The sequence below is a fragment of the Cyclopterus lumpus genome, chromosome 24 (genome assembly GCF_009769545.1).
Source record: "Cyclopterus lumpus isolate fCycLum1 chromosome 24, fCycLum1.pri, whole genome shotgun sequence".
Classification (NCBI taxonomy): Eukaryota; Metazoa; Chordata; class Actinopteri; order Perciformes; family Cyclopteridae; genus Cyclopterus; species Cyclopterus lumpus.
In genome coordinates, this window is record NC_046989.1 from 15,618,952 (window position 1) to 15,638,559 (window position 19,608).

At 39.7% G+C, this 19,608-nt stretch overlaps 1 long non-coding RNA gene across 1 annotated transcript; it reads left to right on the forward strand.

Annotated features, from left to right (window-relative positions):
• Positions 1 to 579: 579 nt before the first annotated feature.
• Positions 580 to 16,184, forward strand: LOC117727484. The gene is made up of 3 exons (XR_004609046.1): positions 580 to 1,034; positions 14,358 to 14,680; positions 15,776 to 16,184. It is a non-coding gene; the product is annotated as an uncharacterized LOC117727484 (long non-coding RNA).
• Positions 16,185 to 19,608: the final 3,424 nt, after the last annotated feature.

A 19,608-nucleotide genomic window follows, 5' to 3' on the forward strand; every position in this document is an offset into this window, starting at 1 on the left:
GTTACAGATGGATCAAAACACTCAGATAGCTGACATGTAGTTGGTGTATACATTCCGGTATTCAACAAAGGAATTGCAAAAATAATCTCAAACAGGTTATCCGTGTACACAGCAGAACTGACAGCAATACTCTTCAGTGGGTCGAGGGGGTTAAACCAATTAAATGAGTAATATGTTCTGATTCTGCAGCTGCAATACAAAGTATACAGTCAGTTTGAGAGGATCTTTCAGCGGAAGTGCATGTAATTATTGGATTTACAACAATTAGGAATAGATGGATATTTCGGTTGGGGAGTGGCTGATGTTGGAGGGGGAAATTAGGTATTAGTAATTAAACAAAAATGATAATGATATTTTAGAAATGTGTTTAGGGAGGTCCGAAGCACAATACAGCACAGAATAATGACATCTTGGCAGGGAATTTTGAATAATGACACTGAGGGTAGAAACATTCAGACGTCAGTCAGAGTGAGATGTGATAGAGATAAACGTGGAAAAGAAGAAGTTTATTTTTTTTCTGATTAAGGCAGGACATACAGAACTCAGTGACACATACATGATAAAGACAGTGTTGGATAAATGTGACATATGTAATTGTAAAGAAACTATTGAACATGTACTGTTCAGGTGGGGGGACTGGCAGGGTGATATGGGAATGGAGTGGAGCACCAAAGGACTATTACACATAGGTGACAAACAAGTCAGGTTAAAAGGGATTTATTGACATTTTTGGATGAAGTGTGTTTAACATATTATGAAGTCAGATCCTTTTTATTTGTACTAAAATTATTTTTGAAAAATGCCATAAAGCCTTGGTACACGGTACAGTCGGTTGCGGAAGGCACCTTAAAGGTTGGTTTGTAGTCTTCCATTACATTAAAGAAGAAGAAAGACGGATTAATCTCGGGATTGTTTCGCACCAAGAGGAAAGTGGAAGTTTCCGCGCAGACCGTGAACGCAGCAGCAACATCCACCGGAGCCGAGACATCAGAAAGACGTCCGTCATCTTATTAGAATCCAGACGAAATTAAAAGGTAAATACATGTTCATTTAACATTTCATCTGGGTTTTGTATTTACGGTGAAGACATCTCCGCGGTCCTCCCTCACGAGTTACTGCGGTCAACTCAGCAGACACTCGGATCTCCGTCGTCAAATCAGCCGGCACTGAATTTGTTGTGCACCCATATGCGGACATTTATGGTAAACACGTTCAAACGACCCAGTTCAGGAGCGAGCGAGGGTTTTTGCAAAGTTAGCGGAAAGATCCACATGACACAACATCCGGTTTTCAAAATAAGATGTCAACAAATCGTATACTTGTATGGAAATTATATTAAATAAATAATATTCACATTAAGTATAAATGTATGAATGTGACCTGCTTCTAGTGAATTAAGGTGAACATACAACTCAATTGTGTGTAAAGTGTCTTTATTCTTTGATTTAAGGGTTCATGGAAAGATAATAAATTACCAATTACTGTACCAATTCAGATATTTTACAAAGTAAGAACGGAATTGATTTTGTGCCTTTCAAATAGATCATTTATGGTATAAAGATAATTGTCTCAATATGTCGAGCAATGTCTAATTCACATGTGTATGGTAAATTTGGCATATTTGAGGTGCTATAGACATACTTTCCTCAATAATTCCAAATATGAGTGATGTTGAAGGGATCTCTGTCTACACATACACAGGAAATGAAACACATTTACCTTACCAATTAGGTAATATTCCAAATTAAAAGGTCCAATCTTTATACTTCAAAAAGCACATTTATGAATATTAAAAGGTCAATAGAAATACGTTTTGCAATAAATCCAGGCAATGAGTGATGCAACTGTGTTTAGGACATGTAGGACGTCACCCATACTGACAATCAAACATTTTTACTGTCTAGATTATGAGATATTTCAAATTAAAAGTCGTATCTTTGTACTTCAAAAAGACAATATATGGATATTAAAAGTTCATTAAAATTACATTTAGCAATAAATCCAGGCAATGACTACTGCACATGTGTTAAGGACTTTGAACGTGTTGAATGTCAGTATATAGGCGCACAACAATTTCAGTGCCGGCTGATTTGACCACGGAGATCCGAGTGTCTGCTGAGTGGACCGCAGCACACAGACAGGCGCGTGCGCAGTATCGCAAACGCACAATGAAGTGGTTCGCTTTTACAAACACAGACAGTATCGACACACATCACAATCATTAAATACGTCTGACTAAAAGTCTGCTAAACATGTCTAAAGTTAACACTTTGCAATTAAATGAAGCACAAAGACAATTGATTACTTAACCGAAACATTTTTTTCCTTGACGTTGGATTTCTTTTAAGAGACACAATACTTTTCTCTCTGCCAGCACAGAGGCACGGAGACGGCGCCGTCATATCCAAATCTGGGGCGTGAACGCGCACGGCTGAGCTGAAGCTGTCGGTGTTATGCGAATATATGAGCCGACACGAACACGCACGCGGGCGCAGTTAACGTCAGGTGGTGTGCGCTATCCGCCATACTGTTTGCTTCTCAACGTGTGGTTGAAGGCGAAGACGTGACCGTTGTGCATGTTTCTGTTGTGTGGTGAAGCTCCACGTGGAGTTGCTGGCACATGCTAATGCTACATTAGCAAAGTAACGCTTGATGTGCCATGTGTAGCTAACGTTAGGTGACGGATACTCCTCTCAGTGGGGGAAGAAGTGACGTTACACACATCTTATACAGAGCTGCCAACTTTTCAAAAAATCTTGGAGTGAGATTTTGTCGGGGGGTGACCAAAATGTTGCTGCGCACGCAGCCACACACGTTGGTGGCCCAAATATCAGGACATTTTTGATTAATTTGGCGTTGTACCCATGTTGTGCCCTGCATTCTGGTGGTTTGTGGGGCCCATAGTCGTTGATAGGGGCGGCCTACTGGAGGTGGACAACATTGGTTACATTCTGTGAAGCAAAGGTGGTCCGCCTCCAGGAAATTTTGGTTTAAGTAATCTTTCATGCATTCTAGTGGATTTTTGGGTGGTATGCTAAGGATGTGCAATACCTGAACTTATTCTGATTCATGTTCATCTGCTCATGACTTGCAGGGCCTTCTAGGCTTGAGCTGAACATTCAACCAGAAAACTATTGTTGTGCCTCAATGACTGTCTATGTACCACAATATAGCCTAATTAATAGACCTGTGTTTAAGATTTGACCAAGGTAGGTTGATTGACATTTTGATTACAATGGTATTCAACTAATTCTTAACTGAAACCTAACCTATATTGTTAATAATTGTATTCTTAAGAGCAAAAAAGCAAAAAATGACACAAGATTAGTTAGGGAGAAATATTTTTCATTATGAAACAAAAAAGTGCAACAAATAAAGTGCTTAAACAGTAGCCTTTTTAACCAAAACAATGGTTCAACACATAAATAAAATAACAAAAAATGAGGTATCAGAATTTTCAGATACAACATGCATAGTTTGCATCATGTATGACACACTATATGCATGCATCAATAAAAGCAACGGATGTAGTCAAGACACACCTGCCAAAAGAAATGTATACCTTATGTTTCCTTGTTGCCATTCAGCCCAGAAGCTGTCCATATCTGTCCATATCTCTCTCTGTCCTGTGTGTTGCTCCTCTGTCTGTTGCCCTGTTGTTTCTATAAATTGTTCTGGCTGTTCTGACTCTTTGAAAATCTTCTTCTGTTGCTAACTTCGGGACTCTTTGGGATAAATAGGATGTCTATGCAGCGAATAGGGTTACAGATGCGCTCCTTAGCGCCACCTATCGTCGGGAAGTTTGAAAAGGAACGAACGCGTCCCGGCGACAGACCTCCCACTCTGCCCAAAATCAGAATGTTTTTTTGTCGTGAGAAATTGGTTATGTGGCGTGTGCGTGTGAAAACATGCAAATGCGTGTGTCACACGGCGAAACCGTGAGAGTTGGCAGCTCTGTCTTATACTTCAGTAAACACAGCAATACTGCTCAAAGCAGCTAAATGCACTTGAAGTATAACAGTAAAATAACTTATTGGGCAGAATGGCCCTATTCAGAAATATATATATATATATATATATATATATATATATATATATATATATATATATATATATATATATATATATTGGCAGTGGTGGAAGAAGTACTTTGATATTTTAAGTAAAAATCATTAATCATAATAATTCTTGTATCTGATGAAGACCGGGCTAATTTGAACAAATGTATATACTGTAAGTATAGCTTAATCTACACTAATACATCAATATTTGTTAGTCGGTTTATATTTCGTAATAATAATCGTAATAATAATGTGAAACTACAAAGTAACCAATAACTAAAGGTAAATGCGTAGAAAGTGCAATGTTTGTCTCTGAAACATAGACGAGAGGAAGAGTAGTATAAAGTACCATCATTAAGAAATGACTCAAGTACTGTAGAAGTACAAGGACAACACTTCCTTCCGTGGGCTCTATATATGTGCAGCGCTGTCGGAAAAGAGCAGAGGGAATCATCAGAGACTCACTCCACCCAGCTCACTCTCTGCTCAGACACAAACAATGCTCATACAACCTGAGACACAGCAGAGCGCACAGCATCATCACTCACAGAACACTCTTCTTCAACAGCTTCTTCCCTGCCAGTCAGACTGATGGCAACACAAAACAATGGAAATATGTCTAAGGAACCTACCTCACTACACTTATCATGTGCAATATGTGACATATTATTACTAAAAACTATATAATTTAAAAGTGTCTAATTTAAAACTGTATCCCAAACTACATATTAGTTTGGGATACACCTCTCTTGTCCTTGTACATAGTAATAATACGTTTATTTATATAGCACCTTTTAAAAACAGGGTTTACAAAGTGCTCTACTTAGAAGCAAAGGTCAAACATAACATCAATACAAGTAAACATTTCAGAAACACATGAGGCAAAGGAGACCATGCCATATAGGCAATGAGCACAATAGAGGAATAGAAAATTACAAATACAAAATAAAGCAGAACAGACAAACTAAAATAGGGGAAACAAAGAACTGCATAAAAGGACAACATCACTTAAAAGCAGTTCTATAAAAATGGGTTTTAAGAAGTGATTTAAAAGAAGCTACTGATTCTGCAAGCCTTTTCCCCTCAGGTAGGTCGTTCCAAAGAAGAGGGGCTCTGATGGCAAAAGCCCATCAGCCCATAGTACCGCCCTTCTGTATACTAAAAGAAAAATACAAAATATAAAAGAGCTCTTTGTATTTTTCTTTTTCCTTCTTATTACAGTGCTATTTCTGAACTGTTGACTCTGAGAGCCCTGGACAAGATTACCAATGTGTCTGGACTGTTGGTTTAGGCACAAATGTCAAATAAAAACCTTGAACCTTGAAGGAACTCGATATAATACTTAAGTGCAATGCTTGAGTAAATGTACTTGGTTATCTTCTACCACTGATTATTGAAATATCATCACTGATGCTGTAAATGAGCCAGTATGGTTCTGCCAGTATTGGCAGAAATAAATCATACTATTCATAACTGTGTTTTCATTTGTGTATGATGACCCAAAACTAAGAATCTTGTTTTTGTTAGCTCAGAATGAGCCCTGGATAATATACATGGGGTGCGGGTCCTCTTCCATGCACTGTAATAAAAATCAATGTGGTTCAACTTAAAAAGATAAGTTCAATTGCTGCCTTAAACTTTCAAGTAGAGTCAAATTGGATTTACAATTTGCTACAACTTATGATTTTTAGCTGACTTTAGCTTTGGATTGCTCTATGTAAGTTCACATGACTGTATAGTACATGTTTATTCAACTTAACAATGCAAGTTCAAAAGATATATAACTTATTATCATGCATTCTGTTCACTTGTCCAAATAAGTAGTGTCAACTTAACAATGCAAGTTAAAAAAATATTTAACTTATCATGCATTCTGTTCACTTGTCCAAATAAGTAGTCAACTTAACAATGCAAGTTAAAAAGATATTTAACTCATTATCATGCATTCTGTTCAGTTATCCAACTAATGATTTCAACTCTCTTATTTAAGTTAGAAGGACGTTTTGACATAACTTTCCTAGTTAATATTACGTAAAAGTATGCATTGTTTCAAATGACAATTTATAGTTATAAGAAACACAGAATCTTGTGGCAAAAATCATATTTATTTTTTTGCATCAAAACAAATTTATTTTACATTAAAACAACTTCCACAATGTGGTTAAACAGAATTATTCACAAAGAACATTAAATACAACAGAAACAACTGACAGGATCTAGCTAATGAGTCCTTTTTTTTATAAGTTGTAGCTGAGAACTTGAGAACTTGTTTGAGTTGAGAATACCCTAGATTTAAAAGAGCATCCCACAAATGGGCAATTCACAGTCTCTCTCTTTCCCAAATGTCTCTTTAAATGAAGAAAGTATTGTTTGATGTTGCTTGGTGCTGAAAATGTACAAAGTTCACAGCGAATTTTAGCAACTGGATTGGTTGCTTTCTTGTGCTCCTTTAGATGCTGCGTAAATTCCACATGAGATTGGAAAAATGTTAGACAGTTTGGGTCTATACAGCTGAAACCCCGTCTTCCACGTCCATGATTGTCTTTGTAATGACTCAATTGTTTTTTCATTGTATGAGGCAAAACTGCAGAACTTACAACTCCACTTCATCAACAGCAACCAAACTTCAATGACCAAACCATCTGCACCTGAAACACAGAAACACAATCAATAACATAATATAGCAAAACCATTAGTCATATGAACTGCAAACTTGATTAAGAGAGTAAACTGCACAGTAATAGGACAAACAATTATGATCTTAGGAACAAAAGGTAGTTTCCATAACCTATGGTGAGTTTTTTTAAATAACAAAATCATAAGCCAAGTGAATTTGTCATTTGGATTACAAATCTATTTTCCTAACAGTATCATTTTGATGAATAACAGGTTTTAAAATGATAAAAGCATTCACGTTTTATTCATCACTTTACAATGTACACAACCAATGTTACACTTTAACTTTAAACCACCCGTCCAGACATTGTTACATTGTATATTTAGCATTTGAATTTATTCTTATTAACTTCATTTTAGTAACATGTTATATATTTTATTAGTATCTTATATTGCTGCACTATATTTTAAGCCTAGAATATCTACTAATGCTTTTTAAATAATTCAAATCTAATATTTTAGCGTCAGCATTGTTGAAGGAGGCGGAGCTTCAAGACTGGAATTCATGACGTCACTTCATGAGCACGCGAAAGTGGCGCGAACTCAGCTAGCTTGCCAAAGCTACTAGCGAGCTAATTATCGTCAAATAAGTAGGTTAGTGCAAACCTTAACTTAAGCTAGCTAGCTAACTGGCTAGATAACGAGGTCCCGTTTTCGAGGCATGTTTTGACAAAAGCATTAGCCTGCCAGCACAAATCCAAAAAGATTAAAATATTAATTAAATGTAATTTAATTTAATTTTAAATGTACTTATATTAGCTACTGATATTTTAGCCACACCACAAATAGTCCATAAACTGACCGTAGCGAACTGTCCTGGAGACAGTCCTGTTGCTAAGCTAAGTTACATTGAGAAGCTGGCTAAAAACATTACTTTAGCTTTAAATTACATTTTTCTAAATGTCCTCTGAAATATTATAATTGATTGAAACTATTGTTAATCAACCTTTCTGTCGTTTCCGGGTCCAATTAAACCGGTTATCGGGGTTTACGCGGCTCAAATGTGACTATTAAAAACTAATGTTAGCTAACACTGGACTATTTTCCATACTGAACCACCCGCATTAAACAAAGCTTACGCGTCATACATTTACAGACAATATATTAACATGACAGCAGGTACTTTCTTTACATTGACTTATTGGGTTGAATGATATTGCTGATGGAGTCACTCACCTCACTGGGCTTTCTCTTTCCGAGCTGTCGCGCCGCATGTCCAGGGTCGACTCACGTACATCGTCTCGCTAGCTAACGATATTCATCCGCCACTTGGTTCGCTGAACCTACGTACTGCGTGGTAGTGTCCAGGTCACGTTTGTGATCCGGCTGTCAAAAACGTATTGATCCGCCGCGTGGTTTAGGTTAGTTCGCCGTCTGGTTTTCCATTGGTTAGTGATGCAGCTGAGCTGACAGGCAGCTCGCAGTTTGCGACCTGGTACGGTCGATTATGCATAACTTTAATAGGCCTATTAAAGTTATGCATAATCGACCTGGTACGGTCGATTATGCATAACTTTAATAGGCGTTCACAACAAACGCGTTGCGAATATTCGCAACGCGTTTGTTGTGAACGCCTATTAAAGTTATGCAGGATAAGCCTCAATTCAATGTAAATGGATTAGTTGTACACAAAGTCACCCCTGAACAGTTCCTGAAGAGGCAAATTAGCTAAAGAGAATAAAACTGTTTTTTGTAGTAGGCTGTATGTATTTGTATTTCTGGGTAGAATTTGACTATTTAACATGGGGGTCTAATGGAAATTGAATCGCTTTTAAATTCTCAAGTGGCCGTTTGAGGATCGGCAGTTAATGGCACTTGTTTTTGACTGTTGGACATAACCATCATTATAACTCACAGTATTAAGTTCAATTGACTTCTTGAAATGTACAATTTATTGAACTGGCTTAAAAACCTGAGTTGAACTACCGACAACTTATACAATTGAGTTGTAATTGTATAACTTATCATGATAAGTTGAAGTAAATGACAAAAATACATTATCATGACTTATTGTTCAAATCCTTTTTTACAGTGTGGAGTCAGCCTGCACTGCCAAATGTTCTACAGAAGCCCAGAATGGACAAACCAAACACTGGCTTTCATGTAACCTGAAGGCCACCGTAGTTCTACGACACACTTGGAGTGGGAGTGATGAGCGGAGGGGCATTCAGGCAGTTGCAATCTGCAACCTCACCGCTACAAGACACTAAAGTCCACACACTGGTCATTTAAACTATTCATAAGTTTATCAAATTGAAATGTCAACAGAGCAAATTGCACCCGCTGATATAATCAAAGGCTCGAGAACTAAATAGACCTTGAGGTAAGACTGTTGTACAACTATATTGATCAAATAAATCCAAACTACAAAGGGATGGCTGAATCAGTCCACAGAGGGATGAGGGGCTGCTTCCCATGACAAACATGCAGGGGGAATTTACAGAATACAACTTTAAACAGGTATGATGGCACTGATGATGCACAGTTTGGTGCCTTTTCTCATACATTGATGCCCTGCATTCACTTTTCCCTGTGTGTGTGTGTTCCTCTTTGCTGGAGCAGATCCACGCTACCTGCAGAGATAATTATCCCGTCTGGATCCAGCATAAAAGCGGGGTACCTCGGCGCGGAGCTGGTTAATGTTTGAGCAGTCCTGCCAATCATGGATGCATGTCCATATGAATTCAAGAGAGGAAAAAAAAAAAAGTATATCATGTAAAATCATTGTTAAATTATAAGACCTTGCAATTGAACCCATTTCCTGCTTCTTTTTTTGTGTTTCTTAATTTAAAATAAATAAATAATCTGATTATAACATCAATATGAGGTAATAAGCTGCCATATAGTTATTGTTAACTATATGGCATTATGCGAGTCACGGTTTATGACTAAAATTTACCGCAATGGGCAGAGAATGCACACTCATTGGGCCCTCCTCGCTTCACGCGATGACTGGATGAAACCTGTTTAACTTCAGGGTTTCGACTACTAACCTGCTTTAGTTGTATCGCTGTCCACGCTGGATACAACTGTTTCCTTTTCTGCCACCTCAGATCACAATTGTCTCGATCACCTCCATGATGATAAAGCATTACAGTAACCCAGGGGCGTTTGTAGGATTCAAAGAAAGGGGGGGATAAGCCCCAAGGGGAGCGGCACTCTTGGGTACATTTTTCTTGGGGCCCCTGAGATCCATTGTTGTCATAGAATGGTTCAATCAGAAAGAGTGAGATTTAGCTCTGTGGTTTTGCTTGCATTCAGTATATGATAACACAAGAGACAGAATTTCAGGGTCATAGTGATATTTTATGCTCATTTGGACACTATCACTGAGATAAAGATGAACTAGTTCTGTGTCAAATATACCATTCAATGGAAAAAAATATTATAATAATCTATATTCATGCAAAGAATAGACAGATGTCGATAGTTCTTTCTTGTATTTTGAATTCGCTCGTTCACACTCGCTCAATGGAGACGGTTTCTAACTTCCCTTTCATTTGCCATTTGTAAAGCTAAATGTAAGCAGGTAACACTCGTTAACAACTATAGACGACACATTCTGTTACAGGTCCGCTCACCTCATTGGCTGTAATCCTGTCTGTCGTTGAGAGACGTTACTTGGCAGAGTGAGAGTCAGCGCAGCAGCCTCCCCAAGGTCCTAGTGCCCGGGGATTATATCGTAAAGTATGATGATAGGCTATTGGGTTGTAATTTGAAGGGGGAGGAAACATACAAACCAGAACGCACACACACATGTAGCATGTTAGAGTCATAAATAACGTGTACATGTCAGAAACAATAGTTTCACAATGACATCACAAAAAGTAATTTAAGACATGCTGCAAAAGGCATAATATCGTCTGTCAACATCTTCTGCATGACTAACTGTTCTTAGTAACAGTTTCATAACAACATACATTTAATTTCAAAATCTCTTCAGGATTTTAACTTGTGGTGGCACTGGCACTTAACAGTTTTATTTTATTATTATTAATGAAACAGTTATTTAACATAAATCACAGAGCCGACCAGTTAAATAGAAGCCTATGAGAAAGCAATCCACGAGTTGTGGCCCATTTCACCCACCAAGCTCCCACATGGTCCAACAGCAGACCTTACAGGACGCAGAACTGCACACGGTTCAACACTACGTGATGTCGGGATGGCCCAAGTGTGCTGTTAAGGTGCCTGACAAGGTAAAAGACTATACTTGTCAGTGTGCACTTCCAGACATCACCTCACAGTTTCAGAAGGACTGGTGTTGTATAACTATAGAATAGCAGTGCCACGAATGATGAGTTCGGAGTAATTACAGCCTATACAATGTATGCTTATACTAAAGTGTGTACTTTTAAGTAAACAAAAAAAGTACACACATCAGTGAGATCAATTATATTGAACAGAAGTGCTTTACACACAGCCCCATTGCTCCCATCCTAAAAAGCCCTGCGCAGATGTCATGTGATCTGGGGGGGGGGGGGGGGGGGGGGGGGGGGGGGGGGGGTCACCAGAGTTGACCACGAATGATTAGTTATTTTATGGACTTTGCAGTTAACAATGGAACTACTACTAATAACTTGGACGTTCAACTCGTACTTCTCGTTTGCATATTAGATATATAGATATAAGTTCATGGAATCATGGCGCTACGACAGTATTTAGACGGAGCACCGTTGCTCCAGTCTTAAAGGACGGCCCTCCAGATGTCATGTGATATTACATGCTCCTGGAGCATGTAAGATCATGTCGAGTGGAGTCTTTCTCCACAGATGATGTATGCAATTGATCAGTGCTGTTGATTGTCAATAATACAATCAACAGAAATACTGTTTTGGATAATCTATTCACAAGCATGGACACATGGTTCCCTCTTCTTTGTGTCAGTGTGCTGCTTCTCTGCATTATATAATTAAGTGTTATTTAGGTTCTGGACTATCGCTCAGACAAAGTAAACTTCCTAAAGAAATCAGCTGGAGGAAATTGGGATGATTTATAGACCTATGGAATAAAAAAATGTATACAAGTTATCTGTGGAACCAAAACAACGTGCTTGTGTGAAAGAGCATCACGAAACTGGTGAGGAACCGATTGGTAAGTTGTGTAAGATCCAGAAGACTGACCCTGGCCCTAAAGGGAACATATGAAGATACATGGATTTTGCATAATGTTAATGTTATTTACTTTGGTGGTTTTACTCGAGTAGCTTTCAACACAAGTGATAAGAAACCCAAACGGTGGTGAGACCAGCGTACCTGCAGGTGGTTGGAGGGTCTGCGCAGCACACGGGTCACCAGGTCGCTGTGTCCCCGCAGGTCGTGCACGCTGCAGTCAAGCCAGGGCGTAGGTTTGGTCTCAGCAATGGTAGGGACACTGTCAGCCCCCCGCCCCCACCATATAAAAAAAACATAGCAAATATTATGTAGGCAAACTTTATTAGAATATATTAACATTTGTGTAACTTGGAACTGATTTAAAAATAATAACAGTAATAAAACCTTAGTTTAAATACAAAACCGTATTCTGCACCAAACAAATAATAATAATAATAATAATAATAATACATAATACATAATTAAATAAATGAATAAGAACGTTCTGCTAAAATGCCAATATACAGTAACATCTATCCATCCATCCATTATCACCCTCTTATCCGGGGTCGGGTCGCGGTGGCAGCAGGTTCAGCAGGCCGACCCAGGCTTCCCTCTGACCCGCAACACTTTCCAGCTCATTCTGGGGGATCCCGAGGCGTTCCAAGGCCAGCCGGGAGATATAATCCCTCCAGCGTGTCCTCGGTCTTCCCCGGGGCCTCCTACCAGTTGGACGTGCCTGGAAAACCTCTAATGGGAGGCGTCCAGGAGGCATCCTGACTAGATGCCCGAACCACCTCAGCTGACTCCTTTGGACACGAAGGAGCAGCGACTCGACTCCAAGCTCCCCCCTGATGTCCGAGCTCCTTACCCTATCTCTAAGGCTGAGCCCGGCCACCCTACGGAGGAAGCTCATTTCGGCCGCTTGTATCCGAGATCTCGTTCTTTCGGTCACGACCCAGAGTTCGTGACCATAGGTGAGGGTTGGAACGTAGACCGACCAGTAAATGGATACAGTAACAGTATATTCTATATCCAAAATATATATAAACAACTTATACCAGTTGTGTAGTGAAAAAAGACAAAAGAAATTAGAACATTTAAAATAAATCTATCATAATTTTAATTAGACAGTGCCTTGCCTCCTGCTGTGTTTTAGCCATTGCATGGCGTTTTCTCCAATGCATGTGTTGCTACAGCATGCTGGTGAGCCGTACTCTCTTGATGGCGATTAAAACTTCCAATGGCATTTTTACAATTACAAAATCCATTTAAGCAGAAGGCTGGGACATTTTTTAATGGTGGACTCAAAACAAATGTAAGACCTCACCTGAAGCCCAGGTGGTCCAGCTGCTGCTTCCTCAAGCTGCACTGCACCTGCTCGGAGTTTCTGACTTTCCTGAATGCATCTCAAAGGATGCAGGTTTCCACTGTGTGGTAGTTAGCCTGCTAACGTTACTAGCTAACCCTAACTAACAACAACCTGGGCTTCTTGGTAGCTACTTACCCTCTGGCTGGTAAACAAACTTCGGATATCTCTTTTCTTTTTTGGTGTCATTTTCCTTTCTACAAAGCACAACAGGGTCAACAATATCAATGGTGATATCAAACGAAATACTAATATGAGGCTTTATTATTTCCTGTCGTATTTAGTAGCTCACCGTGACTACAGTCAGTTACGATTTACGGAGTGTTTCTGACTCTTCAGCCAATTAAATGACAGCGTCTTGTCTCGCGGGCGCGTTGGAAAACATAGCATATAACATATAATAATATATAATATACATTATAATCATTATTATAATATTATAATAATCGTTTAAATAATTGTGCACACAATATTTGCAAACTTTGCAAATAAATGACGTGTAAGAAGTGACTTCTTCCCGTAATGCCGAGGACAGGAGCGACCCTGGGAAATAAACCTTCAGCGGGGAGATGTTCCAGTTGTAAAATGAAAAAAAGGAGAAAACATTTGACAACAATATCCTATTTCTGATGTGCATGTGTGTCTTATTTTCCCCAAGCCTCCTGGTAGAATAGGTTGGCCCTAAAAGAAGAAGAACAAATAGACTTTAGACTTTACTCTTTGTTTCTGGACAGTAATACTTGTACCTCTCTAACAGTTTCAAGAAGTTGAGAGGGGGAATGTCTCTTAATCTGCAAAGTAGTTATCTGTCAAATAAGTTTAGTCGGAAGACCATGCACTTGCAAGCCCGTCATTTATGTATCATACATCATGCTAATCATCAACAAGAAGTAGATGTGCAACAACGTAAAGCACATAAGAAAGCTCCATATGCTGCGTGATTAATTACAACGAGAGCATCATTTTAATCTACAATACTGCACGATAATAAAGTATATTTCATTTACCATCCAGTTTGGCTTTATAGAGCTTTACTGAATAGCAACAGATCACTGACAAATACAATAATAATAACTCTAGTATGAATCAAATACAAATATATGTTTGACAAATGTGGGGAAATAATTAATATTACTCTCTTTCTGTATTGCTCAATAGCACGCAAGCCCGTGCGTCAATGCTATGGAAACCGGACCGAGGATATTTAAGGGCCGCGGACGTTCTGATTCGTCCCTTTGCACTTTGGACTTCGACCTGAGCGGAACCCTGAGAACCCTCCCGAGAACCCAAACCTGCGAAGAAAACTATTTGACTTTTGAACTGAGACTTTTTGTTAGAAACGAACATTTTTGTTCGAACAGAACTGAGATCACGACTATCGAGAGCATCAGAGACCCTGAGAAAGGCCTTCCGACGACTCCAGACCGACAACGAGCCCCTGCTGAAGGGACCGGGCTGTGACTTGGACCATAACTGTGCAGGTAAGACCATTTTTATGTTTCATTTATCATTTGTATTATGAATGTATCCCCTTCAATCCTTAAAAGTGTTCTCAGTTTAGAAATCAGTGACACTTTTTGAGTTTTAAGGTTAAGAATTCACAGAATGACGTCAGGCAATTTGGGGAAAAAATATATAGTGAAAGGTGACTCTCAGTCGATGATTTCTCCTGTGAAAGGATTTCTGAGGGGCGGAATGTCTTTAAAATTGCGAGAGATGTGCGGAATGTGATAACAATTAGTGTAGAGGTTCCAAAACCCTGTTATTTTGGTTTGAATGCATGCGCGCGTGCTGCCTCCAGCATCTCCTCCACGCGCTCTGAGATGCACCTCATTAACCGGAGAATGATGAGTTATAAACGAAAGAGGTTACTGTGGTCATGTTGGATTAATATCGCCATGTTTCACTGTGCGTCATGACGCACGTGGTTTATGTATATTAAATACGTTCACGCCGTTTATTGCTAACCATTAATCGTTTTTTTTTCACAAACACCGAAGTCCTGACACTTGTTTGGTCCAGAATAAATGTCTTTGAGAGCTCACGAGAGCTCAACTGTCGGTTAATTGACCACAAAAAAAGCCGTGCGTGAAAGGCACAGCAAACTTTATGAAGTCCTCACATCTGCAACTAATTAATTATGAACCCTACCTTGTTGTTTTGGACATATACAGATATTCATACTGCTGACAATATCAATAACGATAATAATTATTATTATTGCCATTGGAATACAATTATATTATGTAGTAAACATTTCCATTTTTGTGAAAACGATTTTTAAAATATTAACAAAATGTATTAACAACAATGTGTATCATTAAGTGTCATGTCACATGGAAGCATCATGACTTTATTCTGATGACCTCATCCGTTTAAACTAACAGAGCCAGAACTGCAATATGTTTGATATAACTGTTAAAGGCACGGGCCTCTTGTATGTGGTCTGTCGTTGTTAGTTTAAGGATATGCTGTCATTTTTTATTATTTATAATAATAATATATTATTGCTCAAAGAAATCCAGAAATATTTATTGTTATGATGAATCCTTATGGTTTTAACCTTTCCCTCTTAGCTGGTGTGAACTACATCATGGGGCGCCCTGCAAGAGACCCCATCGGGATCGCCTTATTTGACGACGAAGGTAATCAAGTTGAGGCTGAAATTGTATTTGAGTGACAGGCGGGTGGCAGTGGCGGTGGGTTCCCTCCCCAGGCATTTAATAACGCGATAGAGGACGTCGACCTGGACCGTGTGGTACACTGGGGCCACTTGGACCACTGGGACGTGGACCACTTGCAAGGATTTGAGGTCGAGGAAGAGGACTACAGATTCTCCCCAAACAGAACACACTGGGAGTTGGATGAGGACCTCGATTCGGATTGGAGCGCGGAATGGAGCCCGGTTTGGAGCGACAACCATGGTCTGCAGCCTCCACGTCAGGCCTCGGGTCCTCCACAAACAGAACACACTGGCAGTGGGATGAGGACAGCGACTCGGATTGAGACCGACAGCCTGTTTGCTGCAGGATTTTAAACCTCTATGTCTGGCAGGACTGTTAAAGCGCCAGACAGCCTTCCTTCGCGTCTGGCGGGGTTGGCAATAGGTTTCATCCTGTAGCAGAGGTTTTAGTCAGGAACAGCCTGAAGAAGCTCCGCCCCCAGTTGTGTACTTTGGAGTCCCAGGGACGGGAGGACGCAGTACGGTCATTCTGCAATTAGAACAGCAGCTCACTTGATGACATCATCACCTCAGCTGTTCTTGCTAATGAGTTTACTACGGTTCTTCACTGTGAATTATTTTTACCATCAAACCACCATCGTCGGATGCACATTTTTAAGGAGGCTTAATCTTGACAAACCGACCACAGATTTGATGTCTTAAACAACTAACTTCTCACCTAAAAAAATCCGTAAGTAGTATTTCGAAATGTTCATCTTTCAGACTTTAGCTACGTCGCCTGGACTCACAAGGCCCCGTCTCAGCGCCGCCATGTTGGAGTTTTCCCCAGAGAAGGAGAGGGTCATCTCCCTGTGGGTTGCGGGGAGTAAAGATCTGACTGTTGTTTGTGCTTATGCACCGAACAGCAGTTCAGAGTATCCGGCCTTCTTGGAGTCGGTGGGAGGGGTCCGGGAAAGGGCGCCGCCTGCCGACACGAACTATCGGGGTATCACACTACTCAGGTCTCCGTGGAAAGCTGATGTCAGGGTGCTGGAGAGAAGGCTCCGACCGTTTGTCGAACCTCAGATTCAAGAGGAGACTATTGCAGGGGTCCTGGGAGTTTGCCCAACCAGTCTACATGTGCTTTGTTGACTTGGAGAAGGCTTTCGTCTGGGTTCCTCTGGGGTTGTTGTGGGGGGTGCTGCGGGAGTATGGGGTGCCGAGCTATCTGGTCTCTGTACGACTGCAGTAGGAGCTGTGCTTATATTCTCTGCATTAAATCAGATTTGTTCCAGGTGTTCATTTTACTCTGTTTATTGATATAGTTAGGTGAAGGTGGCTGAACCAGACTAATGTGTGATACAAACTACTAACGTTAAGAAAAGTCTCCAAGTCTCTTTTACTCAGGTATCGATGGCCATGACACAAGAAGCAACATCCAGGGTCTCCTTGACGACGGAGCAGATGAGAAGGACGGAGGACCACAGCACCAGATGAGAAGGACGGAGGACCACAGGACCAGATGAGAAGGACGGAGGACCACAGGACCAGATGGAGAGCAGCGGTCGCCTTTCTTTCAGTGGGCTGAGTAAGTGATCCCTCTCCAAGACTACAGAAGTATCAGTCATAAGATTCCATCATTGGAGACCAGATTCAACACAACAATGTAAAGGCTGTGTAGTTTAATTCAAAAGTATTCATCTCTTGTGTTTGTGTCTCACAGGGCAGGACTCCTCTGGGCTTTTGTCTCTCTCTTGGGGAAGCTGAGGGTGGACGTCAACCAACCCGTTAACCCATGCGACCCAGACCCACAGTCGACCTCTGAACCCAAACGCATTTAATTTGTCACATAAAATACAAAATTATCATGTACACTGTATGTACAGTATTTATGCAAAATAAATAAATAATAAATAAATACTGTATATTGAAAATCACAACAAGGTACATTTGTGTTTTTACTTTGCAACAAACAGAGGTCCGGCTCAAAGAGTATTGCCAGGTACATACTGTCCTAAATAGATCCATGAAACATTTGAGATATCACAATATCAAAAGGAAATTATTTTTTATGAGATGACAAGGGCATCTCATAATTGTGAACCATCTTGGAACCATTAGAGGGGGTGGTGGAGAACAGGGTCCTCCCGGTCGAGCACTTTCAGGAAGAGACTGATCCAGATCCGCTCCAGGGGCTCCTTCCTTCCAGCTGCCATATCACTCTACAACCAGTCCAAAAAAGATACTTTTTTTAACAAAAGTTTTAAAAATGTACCTAAATGCAACTTTGGTGAGAATCACTGTGTTCAGTTCAGATTTGTAGTAACTGACTTTGTTGTTAATTAACCTTTTTGCTCAAACTAAGTGTTGCATCACTGTTCAAATAGACCCTCCCATTCTGTTGGACCACCACGGCACCTTATTTCATTAAAAATATATCAATAGTGAGAGACAAATAACTTTGATTCCGTTGGAATTGTGCCATGAATTTGTACATAATGTTTGTCAAATTAACAAATGTTTTGTACGCATTTTGTCGTAAAACTGTTGAAATATAAGACTGTGAAGGTATGTTATTAGAAAGACGACACACCTAGAAGCCACGATGTCCACATCGGAGAAGATAACATTTGTGTATGTAGCTCAGTTACCTGGAGAGCAAGTGAAGGTCACGGCTGTGCTGGAGACGTGCATTGTGCCAGATGGAGTTCACACAAAACTAAATGATACGACCACAAATCTGTGACAAAACTGACTTTCTGCAACGCAACATGAACACAGACAACTGATATGATGATGTCATGCCGCTATGAGCCTTAAACACGTCTGCTTGTAACCGGATTCAAAGCACTTCAATGAACAACGTGCTGCATAGATGAAAGCAGAGAAGCAGGTAACCTCTGTGTTAACGGACCTGCCACAGAAATTAACTCTATAACTAACTAACTAACTAACTAACTAACTAACTAACTGTCTGACTGTCTCTCACTCTCTCTATCTCACTCTGTCAGTGGTGCAAATATATGCATGGCATTAGCTTTGCTGAATCTTACTTATACATTTAGATTAAGATTGATAATATAAAAATCAAGTGAGTGTCCAGTTAAATTGTGAAACCCAGAATTGTAATCTGTATGTCAGAGAGGTGCTTTTTTTTCTTTTTGGGAGGCTGTTGATGTGGTGCAAAATGTGGTGCAATAACAATAATAATGTTTTTTCCTACAATTCAGGTGCACAAAATATCAGATACAGCTTTATTTCAGTCCAATGCAACACCACCCATTCAAAGCACAGCAACATTAGTGGATACATTCAGACTCCTCTTTTAACCAATCTTAATGATTATTTGATATACTTTATATACTGTTGTAATAAATAACAAACACAGTGTGCTTTGTAAATGCTACACAATAGTAACAAGCCAATGCATTTTGTTTTGCAAATACAAAACATATCTATTAAACATAATTATAATGCTTCAGAAACAAATATGTTCTATTAGTATAAAAAAATATATACATCCTTCAATAACAAAAATGCATCACATGACGTTTAGCATCATAATGATCACGGTGTGATGTTTTAGATGTGGTTTGATTCAAAGGACACAGAACAACTAAATGCAGGAGGGAATCTAATTGGCTGTCAGCTGAGGTACAGCTAAAACACTCTTATGTTGGAGAGAGAGTACTGGACAGTAATACAAGTTTGCACTGGTTGTAATGGCCTCTGAGGTATGTTGTACAC